This window comes from Solenopsis invicta, chromosome 15 (assembly GCF_016802725.1).
Source record: "Solenopsis invicta isolate M01_SB chromosome 15, UNIL_Sinv_3.0, whole genome shotgun sequence".
Classification (NCBI taxonomy): domain Eukaryota; kingdom Metazoa; phylum Arthropoda; class Insecta; order Hymenoptera; family Formicidae; genus Solenopsis; species Solenopsis invicta.
The window spans coordinates 2,777,960-2,801,373 of record NC_052678.1 but is presented as its reverse complement, the minus strand read 5'-3'; the positions used below and the strand labels follow the sequence as shown (position 1 = coordinate 2,801,373).

The 23,414-nt window shown below is 29.7% G+C and overlaps 1 protein-coding gene and 2 pseudogenes across 1 annotated transcript in view; 1 reads left to right on the top strand and 2 right to left on the bottom strand.

Annotated features, from left to right (window-relative positions):
* Positions 1-23,414, top strand: part of LOC105200666 — a 352,642-nt gene that overhangs the window by 58,448 nt on the left and 270,780 nt on the right. The window lies entirely within an intron of this gene.
* Positions 8,494-10,662, bottom strand: LOC105200668 (annotated as a pseudogene).
* LOC113002666 lies at positions 10,804-11,400 on the bottom strand (annotated as a pseudogene).

Genomic DNA, 23,414 nt, shown 5'->3' with positions numbered 1-23,414 from the left:
TCGCGCGTTGTTTTAGTAATTAGCGCGCGATCGTAAGTGATATCGTTCGCGAGTGTTTTATTGTGCGCGGGATCTGAGAGGAGGCGGAGGCTCGGGACGAGCATCCGGCAACGGCGGAACAACCCTGGGGGTAAGATGATTTCTACATTGTTAACTATTGGTAGCTCGGCAAAAATCATCGCGATTCCATCCGATGGCTAGCGATTCCGCGGTAATAAATCTCCGGTCCGCGTAAGAGCCGCTGCGTTTTCCAATCTTCTCTGCAGGTTGATGGAATAGCGACGAACAAACGCAAACGTGCGCGGTTCATTTCATTCTCATTAAATTATATTTTATTTTCTCAATTAAATTAGAGTCGTTTGCACAGTCCACTTTAGACGAACTCTAAAAGCAGAGTTTTGCTTCAGAATTTCAGAATTTAGAACAGTCTTGTTTGTAATTTTATGCGTAAGAAATATTTCGAAAATCAAAATACGTGTACATGCGTGTACATAAAATTCTACAATATATTAAAATATATTAGAAGACTACTTGACAAAGGTAAATAAAAACTCAATGTAACGTAATCAGTTTTTGCAATACTAATTACTGCGGACACTACTATAATGTGAATTATATTTATTTGTGTTTTACAGATCGACGCTGAAAACTCCGCTGCTGCGCATCGTGTGTCGGTGAGTGACAAATTATATTAATGTGGTAATGAATTTCTGTTGAAGATATATTGATAGAGATTCGTTACTTCAGATATTGATAGAGATTCTTAGATAGAAATTCATTAAAAATAAATACGCTGCGCTGGATTAATATCAAGGAAAGTATTTTTATCCAGCAATTTATTGCACGTAAATGTACACTTTAATACGTAAAATAAAATTTGTAATTTGTTAGTGCGTATTCTGTTGAACAAGAAACAGAGTTTACAAACCATATTTTATTTGTCTGAAATTTATAAAATGAACATGCAAGCGTATGTAAAAAAAAATATTCTTATACATTTTTTACCAAGCAATTACATCCGCAAGATTTTCAGAAAATTGAGAATGTCATAAAATATTTTTGATTATAAAATTTATTATATAAAATAATATTTATATTATTAAAATATATAAAATAATTATATAAAATAATCTGCGCTTTTCAAGTATTTACATTACAACTTTTGAGTTTAAATTAAATTAAATTAAGGCAAAGTTTGGAATTTATTATTTATTTACAAAATAGTGAAATAAAATAAAGTAATCTGGTACAGCCATTTCTGCACAATCAAATGCAACTTATACAGCAATTATTTGCTAATATTTTGCTCTATTTACAATTTTTTTGCAGCCGTTTTGCTAAAAAAAATCGTAAATAGAGCAAAAAATTAGCAAAAAAATAGTAACTAATTTCTGTATTAGTCACGTTTGATTGTGCAAAAACGGTTGTGGCAGCTTAATAGACATGAATAATTAGCATGATAAATATTTTACGAGGATAATAAATATTTTTAATTATAATACAGGTAATGAATAACAGTAACGGTTATAGTGGATAAACTTAAATTAAATACAGAAAATACAGAAAAATCTATTTGAATACTCTTGTCTTTATATCAAATAAACAGAAAATATGTTTTTTAGATATGTAAAGTTGAATAGGCATGTACGAGTATACATATATTAATATCCGGTAATAATTTTTTCAATATTTGATAGTTATTAATTAACACGTACGTATTTTTAAATACGTGATTTGTATAAATGATCAAGTGAGCAATTTTTACAGAAAAACCAATTTTCAGATACATTTTGTATAAATTTTTATATATGTATTTTATACGTGATTTTCAAATTCATTTCTTTAAGAAATATTTACTAAAAAAAAAAAAAAAAAAATACGTTGCTATTTTCTATTCAAACGATAAATATTGTCGAATATCGTACGTTTTAAAACAATTAGAAACTATTTTCGATAAATCTTCAAATAAATTCTATATCTTTTTGAAATATATATATTTTTTTTTAATAAGAAGCAAGCACAAAAAGAATAATGCTGTTAAAATTTTATTTTACATACATTTTAGTGTCTAAAATTTTAACTGGATACAGATCTAAAAATATAATTTTGTCAGACCGTCCAAATAATTATATAAGATATTAAGACGTTAAAACTAGTTGCTAGAAGGTCAAAACTTTCTGCAACATTGCTTATCACGCTTGAACATTATTCATAATCATTTTGATAGTTTAATGAAATTATTTTCAGATCTTTGCGTATCTATAGTCATGTATATGTATAATGTAACACTTCAATAATTTTTTTCTTACAATATTGTAATCTTTTAGATATAATCACGTAAACATTTTCTTTTTATCAAGTAAACATTTTATTTTATTTTTTTTAATAAGAGTTCAACAATCAATTTTGTCTTATCTTTTAAAAGAATGCGAATATAAGGAAATATCTGGCAATAAAATAAAGTAAATTTCAACAAGGACGCGCAGGAATTTTCGAAACAACTTGTAGAAATTAAATGAAAGCAATTGTTACTGAGACACGTAGCAGTAATTATCCAACCTCCTAGAAGTTTTAAATTTTGCTCAATGACATTCTTATTGTCGATGAACGGATTGTCTTCGGATTTTGTTACCAAAACGAAAAAAAAAATGTGTAAAGTTCGTATTTTCAGAATATAAGAAATTATTACTTTTGAGGCTACTAAAAAACACGAAAGAAGAATTATATTGCACTTGCAAAAGCTGCTTAATAGAGGATAGGTGTCGTATCTTGCTTCTAAATTAGTCCGTGACTTAAATAACTTTATCCAAATGAATGGGATAAAAATAAAGAAGCATCGATCAAATAGACGAACAACTTTTCATATCGCAAAAAGCATAATATTTTCTTGATATCTTTGACAGAATGTAAAAAGCAAGGCTCTCTGAACAATTGAGGAAAAACGTGATATTTTTAGGTATTTTGACGACTAACGACATACTATCGTTAATGACGCAACTAGAAAAGGGGGAAAAAATGTTACAATTGCATGAACTGCATAAAAAAAAATTGCCATTTCTAGTTTATAATTTAGCACGTGACTTACGTAGAAATTATCCAATATCGTGGAGCACAGAGAAGAAGGCAGTTGCAAAATGGATAGATTATTTCCAAGAATATATTTTGCTCGATTATAAAAGCATCCAGCTCCTACCTGAATGCATAGCAAGATCGAATGCACTCAAGCGTCGATGAGCGAACAACATCTCATCTAAAACGATTTTAACAATCGCGGAGAAAGAGAGGTTACTGATAAAAGTACAAACAAGACAAGAATTGAAGAGATTATCAATGCAAACGTTGTTCAATGGAAGATGCGTTGTATAAAGTTTACATGGATCTGTCGAGCTTTCGTAGAAGATTAATCAGCGCGCGGATCCTCATTGGATGAATGAATTCGAAAAGAGACATGCCACTAGAATTTCCAAAACTTTCTTGCGTAACTGTAATGGAAATATACAAAAATACCTCAGACATCAGCGTGCTTAACACAATGTTAAAAATGATAAAATTATTAAAAGTGCAATGCATATTTTCATTGCTTTTTTTAGTTTGTAAATAGAAAAGATGAAAAGATGATTTTTTTTCACGCGCTATCAAATTTATTTCCCGTAAATTAATCACTTATTTTTAAATTGATTTCTTATAATAAATTATAAACGATACTTTTACATTTAAAAAAAGTAAAGTTTAGCTTTGTCTTTACGATGGGACATTTAAATTATTATAAAAAAATAAACAAATATACAAATATAATAATTATATTTGATTTTACTGATAGTTACAAACTTTTTGTACGCATGTAGCATCGTTTTTTTTATTTTTAAGAAAACGTTAATTTGGTACGCATTAATGATAATTTAATTTTATGGAACAAATATTTACCTTACATTTTCTAGAACTATTTTTCTCTTAAAGTTTTCAGATCATAAAAAATATATCGGCTAATTTTTCATAAAATATAATAATGTGAACGCAGTGTTGTATGCATTCATCTGCACAATGCAACGTTTTTATAATCTACAAACTAATGATTTTATCCTCGGCCATACAAGATTTTACCTCGAGACGCTGAGTGCTCATAAATTTCATATCTACTTCAACGTTCCGGGTACATAAAAGTGATAACGCGGAGAACAATGGCCGCCTGATTACGCGCGGTAAAGGGAAATAAGTAATTCGCGAGCTTATAATTTTTTATTTAACTCGCCGAAAGGTGCGTGACTACGAACGTCGCCGAGATTGTATCATGTTTCTTACTCAACATCGTACTTGGGATAATAGCGACAATACACGTTACTCGGAATCGCCGGCGATAAATAATTTCTAAGTTAAAATAATTAAATTTCCACGCGGTATCCGCGCCGCGTTGTACAGCCTGTTACGCAGTGATTTAAATAATGTCGCATTCGCAATTGCAGCGTAATTGAATCATGCTCGTTTCGGGAGGGGTCGATTTAATCGTGGTTTAAAGTTTGCAGAATGTAGGCAATGTCGCGTAAACGGGAAAAGGGGGCTTTTAATAACATAGGCAGCAGCGACACGTAGACATAACGAAATTCCTATAACCATATTCCTATAGCCATATTCCCCTTTTCAAGTGAACGTAAAAGTCGTTTAATGACGCGTCAAAATACATAGAAGTTTAAACTAATTTAGAAAATTATCATCCTGCAATGTGCGTGAAATGTACTATATGTTGAAATATACGGACGCGTTGGGTAATTCACGAATAGTGAATAACGTCAACGGCACTTTTCAGACATTTTCATTAGCGAAATTGAAGTTCTCTTGGTAAGAATTTTATAATTAACGTTTTTCATATTTTTTTCATTCGCTTTTAATATTAAGTAACTTAATAAGCTGCGTCGAAAGAATTATAGAACCAAAATGAAATGAACATATTTTAATTAATGCAATTATTGTGTTTTATATATAAAAGCCACAGTACATAATCTTTTTAAAAAAATATTTAACATATTTTATATTTGAACAAATATTTTAAATGTTATCTAATATATAATTTTATCTCAATGTAATAACTTATGTAAAAGGCAATATAATAACTTATCTAAATTTGTTTTGATACACAGAAAAAAATTATTATTAAATCAAAAATTTATTGTTTCATATATAAGAATATAAAATCTTCTAAAAGAATTTATAATCTTAAACAGACATAATTTTGCTTACATAAAGAAAATTCTTTTCTTCGTGTAAGCAAATTAGGTTTGTTTAAGATTATAAATTCTACTAGAAAAATTTTATATTCTTGCTTATATATGAAACAATAAATTGTTAATTTGATACTATTTTTTTTGTGTAATAAAGGAAGGTTGTTAATGGCATAGACAGCCCCTTATTTCTCGGTAAATAAACATTACATTGTATTTTCTGATAAAAACATGATCTGCTTAGATAATCAAAGAAATCAATCCATAGTTCATCCGGTTATAACTTTAAGCAGGTATAACTTGCTTACATAAAGATATTTTTATATAGTTTCACAAAAAAAATATATTTTTATTATTAAATAATAATTTTCACGAATAGAGAGGAAAACTATTTGATGGAAAATAATGTTATTTCAAAAACACTATCATGGAATGTAAGGAGGTCGATTTTCAAACCCAAACTAAATTGATACTTTTCGCAATAAAATTTTTACAATATTCTCTCTCTAAGATTCTTATTGGTATCGATATTATCATATTATGTATTGTGGTTAAGAACTGTGTTTTAAGGTTGACAAATGTAATCAGTATGCAATTTGCATGAGACGGGAATCGTATAATTCATGCAAAATTATTATTAGGCACCAAGATCCACTTTGACATTGACTTTTTTCGTTTACGTTTAATATTATTTTACAAAGTAAATATTCTGTCGCGCTCTGAAAAAAATGCTAAAATACAGTTCTATTGTATACGTTCTTGTATTGTATTGCATCTTGTATATGTGTAGAGTGTTTTAAAATTCACAAATCAAAATCTTATAGCAAGAAAATTCTTGAAAAGTTAAGTGAAATATTTGCGGCTTTTTACATTTTAAACAGTAGTCTTTGACATGTGAAGTTTTAAAGCTCTAGTCAACCATAAACTACGTTTAAATAGTCACATGTTCTGAAGTCGCGCGTGCGGTAGTATTAGCGACCGCATGACAGGTGACCGCCTGAATGTAATCTCTAATTGACTAGCTTTATACCGTTATACAGAGTGTCTGGAAAGACTGGGGTCAAACTTATACAATATGTTAATAAGTTTGAGTAGATAAAAAAAGTCCATATAAACTTATGTTCAAAAGTACAGGAGAAGAGGATGATGTGGCATCAATTTGCATTTTATTGTTAATAATTAATATTTTATATTGAAACTTGAACGATTATATTTATCAAAGAATTGCTTAACAGATTCAAAGTGATAAAACATTTATTATTTAGGACGTGATTTATTGTACATAAACGTGATTTATTATTGATATAAAATGTGATGCACCGTATAAACGATGGAAGAGAAAAAGTTTTGGTAATAAAGGATTAGCTCAAAAATAAATTTAAAAAATTAGTTTAAAAAAAAATACACCGTATTTTGTTACAAAATTTTTTATTTTTTATTTTTTATTGTTTAGCATTTTTCTGCGTTCAGAAATATTAATAGTATCATATAGAGATATTATTTTATTCTTATTTAATATTAAACAACAAGGATAAAATGATATCTTTAGTGTTTCTTAATACAGAAAAATTCTTCCAAACAATAAAAAATTAAAAATATATAATTATTAACAAAATTATATATTTTGTGTGTTAGCACCATTAAATAATTATAATAAATGTTTAAAAATTCTTCTTTCTGCAAGGTCTATTTATCAAAATGACTCTCAAATTTTTTCGAATATTTATTAAAGATTTATTGTAATTATTATAACAATTGACAAAAATCTTTCAATAATGGTTATAAGTTAAAAAAAAATGAATCAATAAGTACGACTAGTAATAGTGTTAGTTTCAAATAATAAATGTTGTTTAAATAAAACAACATTTTTATTCAAACAAATAACGTTTTGTATAAGCAAGCAAACAACTTTCAGTCAAATAAATAGAAATACTAATTCTAATGAAATCTTCTCTGTATACTCACAGCACGTTGTGTTGCTCCGACCTGTATCTCAAAAAATACTGCTTAAATAAAATTTACAAATAATTATTTTACATTTTCAAGAACTTTCTTGCTACAATATTTTAATTCGTGAATTTCGGAACATCCTGTATACATAATCCGCTTTAATCCACCCGCCGCCGTCAAAATAAACTACGCGTATAAATTAGAATGAATCGAATTTGTAAATGAACATCATAATAAATCTTGAGAGAAAATAAATCCACAATGTGTAAGCGCCATTATGGTTGGCGGCGCAGCACCGGATATAAAAAAAAATCCCATGCAACTCGGCGCGGTTTTACGTAAAAATGTCTCCATGGACAAAAATTGTTTTTTTTTTTTTTTTAACGCAATACTCTGATTTTGACACGAACGAACAATCATGTTTGATCGAAAAGCTTTAACTATGAAGCTAACTGTAACCTTTGTAAAGCTTAACCCTTGTTTTTGTACGTTTTTTTCAATGATTGTAGCTTAGAGTATAGATTTCACTCTGAAAAATTACAAACCAGCCTTTAAGCAAGTTTTTTTATGCTTTTTTTTATGTTATACATCAAAAGTATTTTTGTAAATTGTAAATCTTATATCCATTACACTAACAGGGTAAAAATAAAGCTCCGTAGCCTCGAATCTAAATTTCGTTTCGTTACTTTCATTCGTAATCAGAAAAATACGATAAGAAGGGAAATTATGTAAAATTAAATAAAATATTCTCCTATTTAATAAAATATTTAATAAAAAAATCAAATAAGTGATTACATCGTATTATTTATAACAACATTCTTTATGATAATCTATGTATTGTATACTGTTAACAAAGTAAATTTGTTTTGCACAGGAACATTCATCTCACTCTCTCAATTCTATATTTCCATTTCACACTTATTCACTGAACGTGCTATAAAGCATTTTACAGAAGCAAGTTTGTTAACAAATCATTCCATATTACTTTGGTACAAATTATTTTACAATAATTGTTATAACAGTATCTTGACATTCTGCACACGTTTCATAATAAGTAATGTACTTTATGTGAAAATTGACTGGCCAAAATTTTTAAAAATTGGCCATTACTACTACAGATACATAATATACAGTTATTCCTTTTTAACAAACTTAACAAAACTTACCGTAATTGTGTTATTTTCTGAATCTCACAGAGAAACGAAAGATAATTTCGTATGACATTTAGGATGCAAGAACGCTACTTATAGAAAAATATTTATATAAATACTACAAAATTTATTATATAATTACTAAATATGATAAAGAAAATCGGTTTTCTTTTCATGGTGAATACTTTATTTCTAATCTGTTATTATCGTGTAGAATATCGAAATTTAGTTTATTTTTTCAATTAAAATAAATGGTTTCTTTGAGCTAATGATTTCTTTGAAGAACAGCAACAGATGCGAATACAAATGTATGCAAATATTTGTTTGTCTTCTTTATAGAACGCGAGTTATCTAAATAGAATTAATTTTTCGCCTCCTTTTTGCCCTCAGGTTCCTGCTATGACTGATTTTGATTTTCTTTTTCTGCTGCCATCTGTAAAAGCAACATGCTTAAATAATAATTTCTGAATTATGTAGAGCGTTATAATTTATGCTCATTAATTTTTCACATAAGTACCTTTTTGTACGCCATTTCAAACAATTTCAAGCTCGCTTGTTAAAGTTCGTTTGTCTGTTTTTCTATTTCTTCAGAATCCATATTATCTTTTTTAGTCAAAGTTTTTCGCAGTTTTGCAACCAATTCTTTGCGTTTGTTGCACTATAAAACAAGGAAACAAATACGAAAATAATTCACAAAAATATTTAAAATAAAATAAAATAAATATTAATATTAAAAGCACTATTATACCTCTTTTTGTGGTAACTACGCTTTGAATTCTTCTAATTTCGCTTCTGTGTCGTGGGAATTCTCTCTGCTTGATTAAATTCTTCAACTCTTTCCTTCTTAACGTTATCTGCCTTCGCGTATTGTTCAGCTTTCTTAACTATGTTTTCAATTTCATCTTTGCTAAGGCCACCACTAGATTGAATAACAACTGTAAAAAGAATCATAGATTTAGAATGTATTCATAACAAATATAATTCGTTATTAATTACAGTAACAATTCAATTAAATTTTGTCTACAATCTCTTATTTGATTTCAAAGTAAGTTTTTCAGAGACGAAAAATATAATCGTCATTATAGCATTAGTTATACGCTCTTAATCTAATGTGAAATGATAAAGGAAATTCATACATACTTTGTTGTTCTTTGCCAGTTCCCTTATCCCTCGCAGACACGTTCATTATACCATTTGCATGGATATCAAACGTTACTTCTATTTGCGGTACGCCTCTTGGTGCAGATGGAATACCAAAGAGAGTAAACTGTCCTAGGCGTTTGTTATCAAAAGCCATTTCTCGTTCGCCTTGATGAACGTTAATCTCAACTTGCGTTTGACCATCCGCTGTCGTAGAAAATGCCTGGCTCTTCCTCGTGGGTATTGTTGTATTACGAGCGATTAATCTCGTGAACACATCGCCAAGTGTTTCAATACCTAGACCAATTTTTTAAACATTTTCTTTTCGATATATAGATCATTTCACTCGTAATGTTAGATAAATGAAAAATCAGTAAAGCAATGTCCTCATTTATTATCAGAGAGAAGATTAGTCTAACGCGTCATAGTTTCGTAGGTATAAAATAAATAGAATAATTTGAATATAATGATTTTATCTAATGACAGAGGTGTGACATCAAGAAGCAAAACATCTTTCACATCTCCTGCAAGTGCACACCTTCTTGAATTGCAGTGCCGACAGCTACGGCTTCATCGGGATTTACAGCCTTCGATAGTTGTCTGCCGAATATTTCTTGAACCATTTGTTGTACTTTGGGTACCCTCGTCATAGCACCAACCAACAAAACTTCTTCAATATCAGATTTCGTTACTTTGGCGTCGGAAAGTGCTTTTTGACAGGGTTGAATAGTACGCTTAGTTAAATCATATACGAGACTTTCGAATTTACTTCTGGATAATGTAAGATTTAAATGCTTTGGTCCACTAGAATCCGCAGTAAGGTAGGGAAGGTTTATAACCGTTTCAAAGGAGTTTGATAACTCTATTTAGCCTTTTCCGAAGCTCCTTTCAATCTTTGCATTGCCATTGCATCTCTAGTTGCATCTATACCTTGTTGCATTATTTTATAAAATCAATCATTATTAATATAAATTTATTTTTACGAACAATTGTACTTAGAAAAAATGCATACCTCTTTTTTGAATTCAGATATAAGATAATTAACTAATGCATTGTCAAAATCTTCTCCGCCCAAAAATGTATATCTCCATTTGTGGATTTTACTTCGAAGATACCGTTTTGAATTTCTAAAATCGAGATATTGAAAGTACCTCCACTCAAGTCATAAACAGCAACATTGAAAAAAAAACCAATACATTGATCATATCTTTTTTTCTGCAAAATATAAGAAATATAACACAATTTTTAGTAAAGTATTTCAGCATAAGATATATATCTTTAGGGACGAAAAATCGGCATCATTATTTTTAACAGTATTTTTTGTATTATATATACTAATGTAATGTATCTTACATTTTATCTTCTTGTTTATCCATGCCATAAGCAAGTGCAGCTGCGGTTGGCTCGTTAGTTACACGAAGCACATTCAAACCAGCGATCTGGCCTGCATCCTTTGTCGCTTGTCGTTGTGAATTATTAAAATACGCTGGCACAACAATAACAGCATTTTTTACTAGAGTTTTTAAATAAAACGCAGCAGTTTCCTTTATTTTTATAAGTACGTATGCTCCAATTTGACTTGGAGAATACGGTTTTCCATCAGCACCTTGAACTCATACATCTTTATTAGATGCTTTTACAATTTTGTATGTTACACTCTTCCTGTAAAAAAAAAACATTACATATTGAAACAAATATAATCATATTACAATAAATTGTATAAATGTCAACATGATACTCACATATCTTTTTTTACTTTAGGATTTTCAAATCTTCGTCTAATTAACTGTTTTGTTGCATAAAATGTATTAGAAGAATTTGTGACTGCTTGACGTTTTGCAGGCATGCCAACTAAACATTCATCATCTGGAAAAAAATTATTTATTGCAAAAATGAAAATAAATTAAGTTTTAGTTACAGAACTTCGTTTAACCCATGTTACCTTTCTTGGAATACACACAAAACAGTGTAAACGTAAATTGCAAAATAATAATTTTCACACGGTATGTGAATTTCAAAAAACAATTTTACACTTTAAAAAATAAAGACACTATCACTTGCATTTTATTTGTTAAAAGTAGTACAGCAGTTATTTCAAAGAGCAATATATTTTCTTTATAATTGGCGCAACTTAAAGTTTTCATACATTTTTTGGGCAAAATACATTTAGGTTGGATTAAATTTAAAATATTTATTTTTAAGTAAATATTACTTGGGTTAGGAATAGGAACATTTTTCAATGAGAACACAGAGATAGAATCACTTAGGTTTTGTATAGAAATTAAAGAAAATACCACATGAGTTAGAATAGGAAATTTTTTCAATAAGGATACAAAGATAGTTTAGATTACCCGTAAAGAAATATTTTTAATCAACTTTTTACTTTTCCGACGCACGTCCAATCATTGTATCATACTTTGCCTTTTCTTGTACTTCTTATACGGGAAAACAGTGTCGTTCTTGAGAAACCATTGAGTGTACGAGAGTAAGCTCTCGAGCAACAGAAGCTTTAGTATCACTAACGTATGCAAAAAAAATTCCACAAGCACGTGTCCCTCGAAGTGAAAATCCGACAAGAGGGAAGATTATCTTTTTTACAGTTTCACGCTACTCCGTATCTTTGCGTCATCTTCTCGTTCACCTACATTCATATTTTATAAATGTAAATTAAATTACAATTGTTAAAGTGCGTTTGATTCTCACCAAATGAAAATCGCGAAAATAGCTTGGCGTGGCTTAGCGGAAAATCTCGAAAATATTGGATAATTTGGCGAAAGAGGATTAAAATATTTCGGTATTATTCCAAAGACTGTTCAACAAACGCGTTTTTTTTTTTCGCAAATGAGAATGTTTAGAAATGAATTTGTTCATCGCAAACTTGGTACATACATACGACATTTTTTACAGAATCGTTAAGTATTGTTATAAACATAAATTAATTTAAATACAAATTATAAACCAAGTGATATTTTTACTACAGATAATATGTATATATTCACTAGATGAAGAAAGTGATAATTCCCCATTTACATTTTGTATAATATTTTTGTTAATAATCAATATTTTAAATTGAAACTGAACGTTCACATTCAACAATATAGTGTTTAATCCATTTTAAATCCAAATATTTATTACTTAGGATCGTTATTTATAAAAATGTATACAACACTGCGTAATTGATAATGGATCAAAAAGAAACAGGAATGGCCCTTCCATTAAAATAGATTTAAAAAAAATTGATTTTGTTTAAAAAAGGTTTTGTTATAAAGTTAAATATTTATTTAAAATAAAGAGAAAATATTGCAATAATAAGATAACAAAAACTTGTGTAATTGCAGAGTATATACAAATATATACAAAGACACCCATTTACATATAGACTGCAATACTGAAAATTTATAATACATGTAATGTAAATTATTGCATTGAGAAATCCATTTGGTTAAATGAAATAAAATTTAATTGAATCAAGTAAATTTTTGAGTGGGTAAATAAATGTATTGACGCAACGAAAGAATTTAATTGTAAATTTTTGTAACATGAAAGTTTAACTCAATGAATCAAATTGTTAATTGTATGAAATAAAATTTTTGGTTGATATCTTATTGAAATTTTGTTCACTAAACCAAATTTGCCTGTTAGTATTATCAAATCTTTTATCTAAATTATGTTATTGCACCAAATAAAAAATTTGTCTTCCTATATCCAAACAAGAAGTTTAATTGATTCAATCAAAGAGATTTATTTTATTCAATCAGATATTTCTTTCGATACAACTAGAAGAAAAATGCTACTAGAAAATAAATGATAGAGACATAATTATATTTCTATTACAAATTATCAACTTATGTTTTGATAGATAGAATGCTTGACATTATATCAGTTTAGCATACTTCCGCATGGTATCGCATGAATATTTATCATATAATTATTGTCCGTTTTTTAGACAGAGTATAAGGTGTGGCTAATCACGAGAAATGTTTCTATTTGCATAAAGTAGCACAAATTAAAAAACATTACCTTGGAAAAGAGGAATTATACTTACGCAATGAAATGTGACAAATATATCTTTTATACGTGCGTGGATTTGTTCTTTTAAGTGCTACAGCGCAGCGGTGATCGCGTATGACTTTCAATTTACGATTGTCAACTATACTATAATATAATTTGGTTCAAGCAACAAGTATAATTATTTAAAATATCGTAAAATAATTGCGCTTGTTATTGCTATTTTAAAATTTGGTTGAAATAATCCAATCTATGCAAGCAAAAAATTTGGTTGTATATTTTATTTGTTTATGATATTATAATTTTATATTCATATAAACAAATTACAAATTTCATTAAATAAAATGGTTTAACTAAAACTTTTATTTTATTCAACTAAATAGAATTTTTAATCTAGATTTGTTTCTGAACTACAATAATCTTATCGAATAACTACAAAACGCTGAAAAATAAAAATGTTTTATAATAAATATCGGCTGTTGTGTATTGGCATATATTAACGCTATAACGGGTTACTAAACAAATGATACCAAAATAAATAATCATTAGAATTTCTCACCTATTAAACGGAGATAAATTTTATAAATGACCATAAATCTTCACGGACCATATATCATTTTATCCTTCAAACCATTTTAGTTGATAATTTATTTTGGAAAACAATGAAAACACCAATGTTTCATTTGTGAAATTAATAAAACATTTTGGTGTGTAAAATAATCTTTTGTAGATGAGCGCGAAAGCTCTTTTGATACTAAAGCGATTTGCGAGTCTCGTCGCCGCGATTTGATTCAGCGACGTCGGGCGGCTTTACTTTATCCACTCTGTTTCAAATCAGAAAAGCGTTTCTCTCAAGATCTTGCTGACAGGGCGTTTTCCAACGCAAATCTCAAGTACCGAGTCGCACGTTAATGATTTTCGATGCTTTGGGCGGTATCGTTTACCAAAACAACACGGTAAAAACATTTTGTGGTAAAACCGGTCCTTGTAAAAATTTTTATGCTGAAGTTTCAAGATACTCAAGTGCTAACAAAGTTATTATTTTATTTCAAAATATTTTGTATTAAATTAATATTTAACATTTTTAATGTTAAAATACAATAACGCAATTTATGGATAAGTGAGTATAACAATAAACTACGTAATTCTAAAACATTAATTCTACTATAAATGAGTAAAAATCAAGCATGCATTGTCGAATTAAATGGAATCTTTGATAACGTATTCAAAATCGAACAGAATTGAATCGGAAATTTTTAGATTCGAATTAAATTGAATGTCTTTGATTCGAATACGAATCGAATTCGAATCAAATTTTCCCGAATTTATAATATCTAAACATTAATTTAAATGCAATAAAGTATTTTCAATGATGTTGCAGATCTTTTTTAATAAACGAGAAAATTAATCACAAGAATTTCAGCCAGTAATTACAAAAAAAGATGTGCTAACAATAAGTAAAAATTTATAATAGATATTATAATAGGCAATAAGTGTGTAGGTATTACATTGACAATAGTTTATAAGATATTATAATAATTTATAAGATTTAGAAATGAAAAAAATGTTTAAATCGACAATCAATGAGAATTAGTATGCGCTGATACAAGGTTGGTCGCATCTTCGATGATTCGAAATTCTCGAACTATTCGAATTCGTACCTTTCAGATTCGAAATCGTATCGAAACCACTGTGATTCGATTCGATTCGAATTCAAACTATTCGCGCATCCCTATAATTAAGATAATCATACATATGTGTTAGTACGTTTTAATTTAACATATCAAATGTTAATTTTACTCAAGAAATATATTTTCACAATTTGCTTCCAATTTCTTCATTGTTACATTTTTTTTTTTACATAACATTTGTGTTACTTTCTGACAATATTCACTTTATATTAAATTAACGTAATAAAAATTCGAATTAATTATTTGTGAAATATATTAAAATACATTAAATTTAATGTAAAATTTTTACCGCGAGATATTTATAATTCTTTGCGAGCTTTTTCTTTGGGGCTAATATTCGAGGGACGTTAATATTATCCAATAATTTGAAGCGTGATTTGATTAACAAATGAAGCGTTTTTCATACACAGAAAAAATGATTATTAAATCAACAATTCATTGTTTCATATATAAGCAAGAATATGAAATCTTCTTGGAAAAATTTATAATCTTAAACAGACATAATTTTGCTTGCATAAAGAAAATTCTTTTCTTCGTGTAAGCAAATTAGATCTGTTTAAGATTATAAATTCTACCAGGAAAATTTTATATTCTTGCTTATATATGAAACAATGAATTGTTAATTTGATACTATTTTTTTTCTGTGTATATAGAAAGAAATAAGCTTTACTACACACTCTCGTCTTATTGATCGCTCTTACAAAACTAATAAACTGAAATAAATATTGGAGTACGACACGCGCGGTGGAAACGTGAAACCAAGCAGGTTTTGACGCGCGAATTGCCGCTTCTTGAATTCGATGGCTCTCGCACAGTGGTGGCGAGGTCGTGATTATGTATTATGCAGGGACACGAGCATAAATTCCGATTACGCCCTATAACCTTCGGGAATGGGAAATTTAATCGTTATTGATCGCGGCGCGCGGCGGCGTTTTTATTTCGCCGCTGCGGCGCGCGTTATATAATCGAGAGGCCCCGTAAAAACGTGGCCGCCAAATTGCTCGTTTTCCCAGGGGGAGTGAGAAAAAAGGTGAGATTAATAAACGCGGCATAATGCAACGTTGCATTAGCGACGAAGGAGCCCCGATGTCGCCGAAAACGAGAGGCAATGCGAGCGGCCGCCGCGCAACCGCGCGCGGAAAGAACAATAATGGCGTGACTATCGGCCGAGCCCGCCGCGGAGCGGATGGCCGCTGTCAACAGCTCCTAGCTCGCTCCATTGTTCGTTGTGCCGTTAGAAAACGGCGATTAGCGCGCGTTCCTCTCGCCGGGACGACCGACAGCGCGGCGGCGCGTACACGACGATAGTACTCTCCTCCCGAGAGTGTTTCATTATTGTTTTTATTCCGCCCCGACTTCCGGCAAATCTGGAAAGTCATCGGGCAATGGCGGAGGACGGAGCGTCATCAAGTGTCATAGAAGCGAAAGAGAGCAGGGAAAGGAGGATGCTGTGGTGTAGAGAGTTATGAGAGGAATTAAATTGACAAAAAGTCACACGGAAAGTCACGGCCGGGGCCGGGTCGCGTTACAAAGCAAATGAAATAATCGAAATACGAGATTTCCCAGCGTATGGCGGTTAATTAATTCACGCGGAGTCACGCATTAAAGCCGACGCATTAACCGGGCTGTTACCTGTTTAGAATTAAAAGGAAATAATGGAATTAAGAGATAATGGATCTCTTTCTTCTTCGCTGTCCCGTGCAGTGCTATGGAAATTTATAACGCTACAATAAGTGAAGCGAGATAAGGAGGATTCGCTTTTTGCATCGTTTGCCGGTAAAGAATCTAGAACAAATGAATTTGTATTAGTCTGATGCTTTTCGCACGCTTTCGCATGCTTCGAATACAATGGCTACCAATGACGCGTTGCTGGTGAAACGATTCCATGTTCAACAATGTTAGCATTAAACTCTTTAAAATCTCTTTAACGTCTCTTTGAGATGCACGAAAGAGTTTGCATGATTTATAAATGAAATGTTTTACATTTTATTTTTGTAATTTTATTTGAATTTTATTTTACAATTAGTAATAAAAAATGTACTTGTATGTATTTATTATAAGTTTTGTGATATTTACGCAGATTGAAAAGTAAGTTGTAAAGAAATGATTTATCTGTTTGTGATTTTCAAAAAATCGGAACTTTCTTCATAAAAAAGTTGACGTTACTTTCATTGTTTCAGCACTATAAAGTTTCCTTTTTAAATAATACAGAAGACTTTCAAACGAATCCAATATACGATCGAAAATGTAATTTTTATTAATATTTAATATTAAGTTTATTGCATTACCTAAAACGTTTTTATTTAATAAAAAGGTAGAAGTAACTTTACATTTTTTTATGAAAAGAAAAATTTGTGATCTTTTTAAATCTCAAGTTGTATCTTGGGTGAAATAGATAAATGTTTTGCTTGCAATGCTTTTAAATTGTTTTAGAGATTGTGCGGACCAATCGTTACGATATAAAAATATATAAATGATATAAATTCTCTTTTGTACGGAGAGAATCTTCTCGTAAAATTTATCTTGAAAATTATAGTAATCGTAGTACAACATTGTATTTCGAAGAATTTTAAGGTATTTTCTGTGATTTAATATCTACGCACCATTTATATTTTAACATAGTAAAATTTTAACGTAGTAAATAAATATGCTTCATTACTTTTGCTGAATTATATATAGTAAAATTTTAATGATTTTAAAATATTTTGAACAGTAATTCCTTATTGTTTTAAATGGAATAAATATAAGTAATAATAAACATATACAATATCTTATATACATTTTAGAACATGGAAAAATGAATGTTTTTACATTTTATTTTTCACTTTGTTTATTAAATTTTTTTGTAACTTTGATTACAGAGGCAAAGTTTTAAGATAAATATATCAATTTTAAAAGTTTCTGCGTTTATTAATTTTTAAGTACGATCTAAAAAAACTTTAGAGACAAAGTAGGTAAAATTTAGGCTTCTTTCGCTATTGAATAACGTGATATACCAAAAGAAATGGCTCGCACGTAAAGAGACGCATAATCTAAAGATCTCGAATTCGCATCCCTATTAAAATAAGCATGTTTTTCAGAAAAACGATATGTATTAATTACATAGTCATGTAAAGACAAATTTCGTGTCTGATTACATTCTAAAAAAAATAGTAATGCGATTTTGATATAGATTTTAACATCCATGTAGGTGTGTATGTAATTGTCACCATGTTAGTGTAAAATTAACACTTTTTTAATTGGTGTGAAAATTTAACATTGTAGCGATGTGAATTTCCTTTGCGAAAACGTTATATTAACTGTTACATGCGTTATCACATGAAGATTCTGCTTCCTACATTTCTGCATTCCACTGCTTAATATATATTTTCTGCAACTTGAAATATTATACAATTTTATCTCTCTGAATTTTTCCGCTGAATCACTCGTCTTATCTAAGTGGTACTTTACCTTAATAAGCATGTTGTCCAGTTGCGTGATTTATCCTTTTCAATACCACGCTGATTATCACAAACACCGTTGAATAATCCGATGAGAAAGACTGAGAACCCACATACTTTCCCGCACTTAGAAATTTGCACTCAATAATGTCTGGCGTGCAAAGATACACTGAGACACAAAATTGTAGTACTGACAACTATAAGGGGACTATATAAATTTTGTTAATAAAATTATAATATATATTATAGTTAAAAGAACTCTATTATAGTTATTGCAACTAATAGAAAATAGTTGTAATATACTGTGTTATACAATTATTACAACTATTTTTTATTAATTCTCTTAACCATTAACTTAGTTGCAATAATTATAATATAATTCACTTAACTATAAATTATAATTCTATTAACAAACTTGTATGGTTGTCTCCTTCTAGTCGCCATCACTATAATTTTTTTCCCAGTATATGTCTAATCAGTGTATGTTTAACACAATCTTCTTAACGCTACGGTAGCGGTAATTGGTTATTTGTAGTCACGTGTTACGCTATTACACCGCGTGTGTTGTGAATATAAACAATATTGCATGAAAGTTTGACACTGCGTTTGTTGGTGTGAAAGCTTCTCAACAATTTCATGTGAAAATTCATACGAAATTATTTCACCGCACGAATGTGAGGGAAATCCGCAGAATCCGCTACAACTTTTATTATGTGCGGTGATAAGCTAGGAACAACTTGGCAACTTGTCAAATATTATGAGTGACGATAGCAATTTTTTAAATATGCAAAAGACGTTTCATAAACTCTGCTCAGTAAAAATTGCCATGTAGCATTGTAAGATGTTCTCAGACCAAATTTTTACAATTCTAGACAAATTTTTTTTTTATATAATGGTATTATGCACTCTAAAATATATTGGTGTGTTATTTCATCATGAATGTTGCCAAGTTCTTCTTAGCTCATCGCCACACGTAGTAAAATTTGTAGCGGATTTTGCGAAGAGGATAATATAGAATATAACGAAAAAGTTTCTGGAAGCAAAAAGTTTCGTGGAAAGCGTCATCTTTTTCAGGATCTTTCGACTAGGGGTTGCATTTATGGTAGATTAAAAACGTTTCGGAGGTAATTAAAGTACATCGGTACAAAAGATAAACGTCATTTGGAACAATCCTCTCTCTGCCTGCCTACATTCAACTGCTACGATTTCTTTGCTTTCTTTATGAAGTATAACGGATAAATCTCGCTCGTTACTCTATCGCTGTACGTTTCAAAAGTACAGAGAGCCGCAACTTATGTACGGTAGTTCTATTTAGTTTTTACCGAGGGAATTTGAGTCACTCCCATAGCTCGTTAAGCGTTTCATTACGTCGCGAAAGCCAACTACGCGACACTTCTCCTGTTGCTAGAGGGTCTTTTTAAAATTCAAGAAAAAAATCTCAGTTAAAGTCCGCTTAGGCGCGGAAATACTGGGTTAGTCTCGCTGAGGCTAAATAAGACGTTGGGATATAGGTCGTGCAGTGAATACAGATTGGCTCACAAAATATTATGACGAACGATGAGACTGTTGATCGAAACTGAAAATTATTAGCGTTTTATACTTCAAACAAATATTTCCAAACATGCAATGTTCTCTATAAAATGATCCTTCTGTCCCTGTTTCTGCCTTAATTAAAACGTTTTTCAGTTACAAGCTTGTAACGATTATATTGCATTTAATTAGACTATTTTTATCTTGAGGCGTAATTTAGTACTCTCTACGTACGTTGGGTTACGAGATTTCTTAGTTAAATTCGCACTTGACTCTTATCAAACCCGTGATTCAATCTAATTGATTGGTCATTTCTTTGATATTTGAACAAAAATTAATTTATTAGCCTTGCTAAATATTGTTTTTTTTTTTAATCTCGAGAGTTCGTTCGTTGATTTATATTAATTATATTAATTAATTTTCATTTTCTTTACAAGTATAAAAGAATTCTTCAACTCTTACACATATTTAAAAAAATTCTCGAAAATATTTGTGTGGTTATTTATTTAATAAAAAATTGTATACAAATGTTATAATCTAGGTTGTAACAATATAAAAATTTGGCAAAGTTACTGATTGTGAGAGTTATTATGCGGTTATTAATATGTAAATTTAATTATAAACATTTTCTAAATTTATTGTACACAAATTAAGCAAAAAACGAACTTTTAACTCTCTTTGGAGTCATCCTCAGTATAACAAATTACAGAATTCCATATACTCAATTATTCGTTCTCCATCCAGCAATTAATAGTTGAGTCACTAACAGGTTGCCGCATCGGAAGTGGCATCCGTCGATTCTGATGTATAATGTCAGAGAAGAGAAATATTTCCTCTAAAAATATATATGGTTACTTGAAATTTGAATTTAATATACATATAAATAATTTGTTTTTACTTAATTTATGTATAATACATTTTGAAAGTATTCATAATTTAATTTGCGCATTTATAACCGTGCCGTACTCTCATTAGCCTTATCTAATTTTCGCATTGTATAAATAAGTCGTATTTAATTTATACCTGATAAATTTTGAAAATGTTTATAATTTAATTTGCACATTAATAATCACGCTCATTATAACTGTATCTTTTTCGTATTGTTAAATTTCGCATGGTCAATTTTCATATTGTTAAATTTCAACAGTCCTTTGTTTCATCACATTTATTTTCGATATTATAATTAACCACAGTGCTCCTGGTTTTTTGAAGAAAAACATTCGTACAACAAAATTCGAATCATATGTACAAAGTGCTAAAGCGGCATTTATTAAACAGTGTCTCATAGTAGAAATGATACATAACATTTTACTCCTTATAATCTCATTTTAATCATAAAAGTGACGATAATAACGAGAGGTACATCACTTATTTGCTACGTCAACGATGTAACTAAAAAAATTGTCATTTTTTTAAGTGTTTATAAAAAAATAACAGGTCTTTGTCGTCGAGTTCTTATTGTCGATAGAACGACACATCTAAGTTTCCAAGACTCGAGCTTCCAAGAGAGAATTTCATGTCAAGAGTGTCACGAGTCAGAGAGAATTACTTTTAAGATACTTTTACAGTGCAGGTGAGAATTCAATATACTGAATGAAGAGCTAATTATATTTTTGTTTCTGTACAGTCAGTTACTACACTAAAATAGTATTTTAAAATAATACTACATAATTTTAATGATTTAAAATATTAATTTTTTTTCTTATTTTTGCTTTCGCGCTGTGCTATTGTTGCAACAGATGAGCAATATATACGGCACGTAAAGAACGGTTTTGCAGAAGTATTGAAAGAAGCTACAGATCTGATACAGATTTAGAGACAGATCTGAGAATAATTTTTGGGCTATTAAAATAATTATGTGAAACGCTTCAATTTTTAAGGATGGGTTTATTTTTCAAATCTTATAGTTTTTTTTAAGCAAGATTTTTTTATAATTCATTGTATTTCTCGCCTCAAATCATGACATTATTTTAAAGCAACTATATTGGCTCCCTCGTCCTGCATGATAATATATCACTATTTAAAAATTGACAAATTGTCTAAAGATTTATTAGATATGGAATTTTTGGATTCGCTGAATTTAAATTTAATATCAGAAATTTAAATTTTTTAATGGAAAATCCAATATGGTGGCTAAACAATATTTTGTAGATGTTTTTAACGTCGTTGAATTTTCAATAGATATGAATATGCATCATATTTTGAAAATTTTAAAAATGACTAATAATTAAAAGTACGCATAAAGCACTAAAAAAATTTGGTGAGCATATTTGCCTTTACAATTAGGTTAATTTGCCGTTAATAGAAAATAATATACTCTTAGTAGATACTTTTGCTATTAGAGCAAAAATATTATTGCTTATACAAATGTGCTTAAACCCGTGATTCAATCTAATTAATTGGTCATTTCTTTGATATTTATAGAATAAAAATAAATTTATTCTTACAGCAGAATTTGCAATTTTAGCAAACTTATATCTAGCAAATATTTAACATTCTTAACTAATTTAGTGCCTTTAGTGTTTATAATAATAACTAGATTTTCCTACAACAGCATAAAATCTGCTATACTGGCAAATTATTTTTCTGTGTATAAGTTTTTATTTATGAGTAGGTATATGTAATTATTAGCAGCCTTTTTTCAATTAATTTCAGTATTAGAAATCTGGTAGAACAAGTATTAGCAGTAATAAGAGCAGGCATAGAAATTGTAACATGTTCACTTAAAATGAGAAAATAAAATAGCGCTATTATATTATTGACGCTTCCCGTAAAGATTAAACGTGATGATAAATGCTGTAAAAAGTTTGAACATTCTAGCGTTCTATTTACATTACATAATTATTTTGAGACTCGAATGAAATCATTTTCAGATCTGTGTCTGTATCTAAAATTTTAGACATTTCAGTAAAACCGTTCTTTCCGTGTAAATATGTAAAAATATGCACGCCGTGAGTTACTGATACGCGGGCTTTTCTCCCAATCTATACGTTAATTGTCCTTGGTTTAAATACGAGCCTCCCTCTCTTTCGTATATCGTGCGGAATAACGCGGTGGAATTTATCGCACACTTGAGAAAAGTCCCAGCGCCCTAATGAGCGCTTAATGAGGTACACGCAACAAAAGTTCCGACATAATGTTAAGCCAGATTCGCGGCACTTAGCGATAATGCATCTAAGATGTTATAATGAGGGCCTCGCCTTGTTGCATCCTATAAAATTTTATGTCCACGAGATTGAATTTCACGCGCGCGTAAAACGCAGAGTTGCATCAATCTTAAGCGCAGCATCG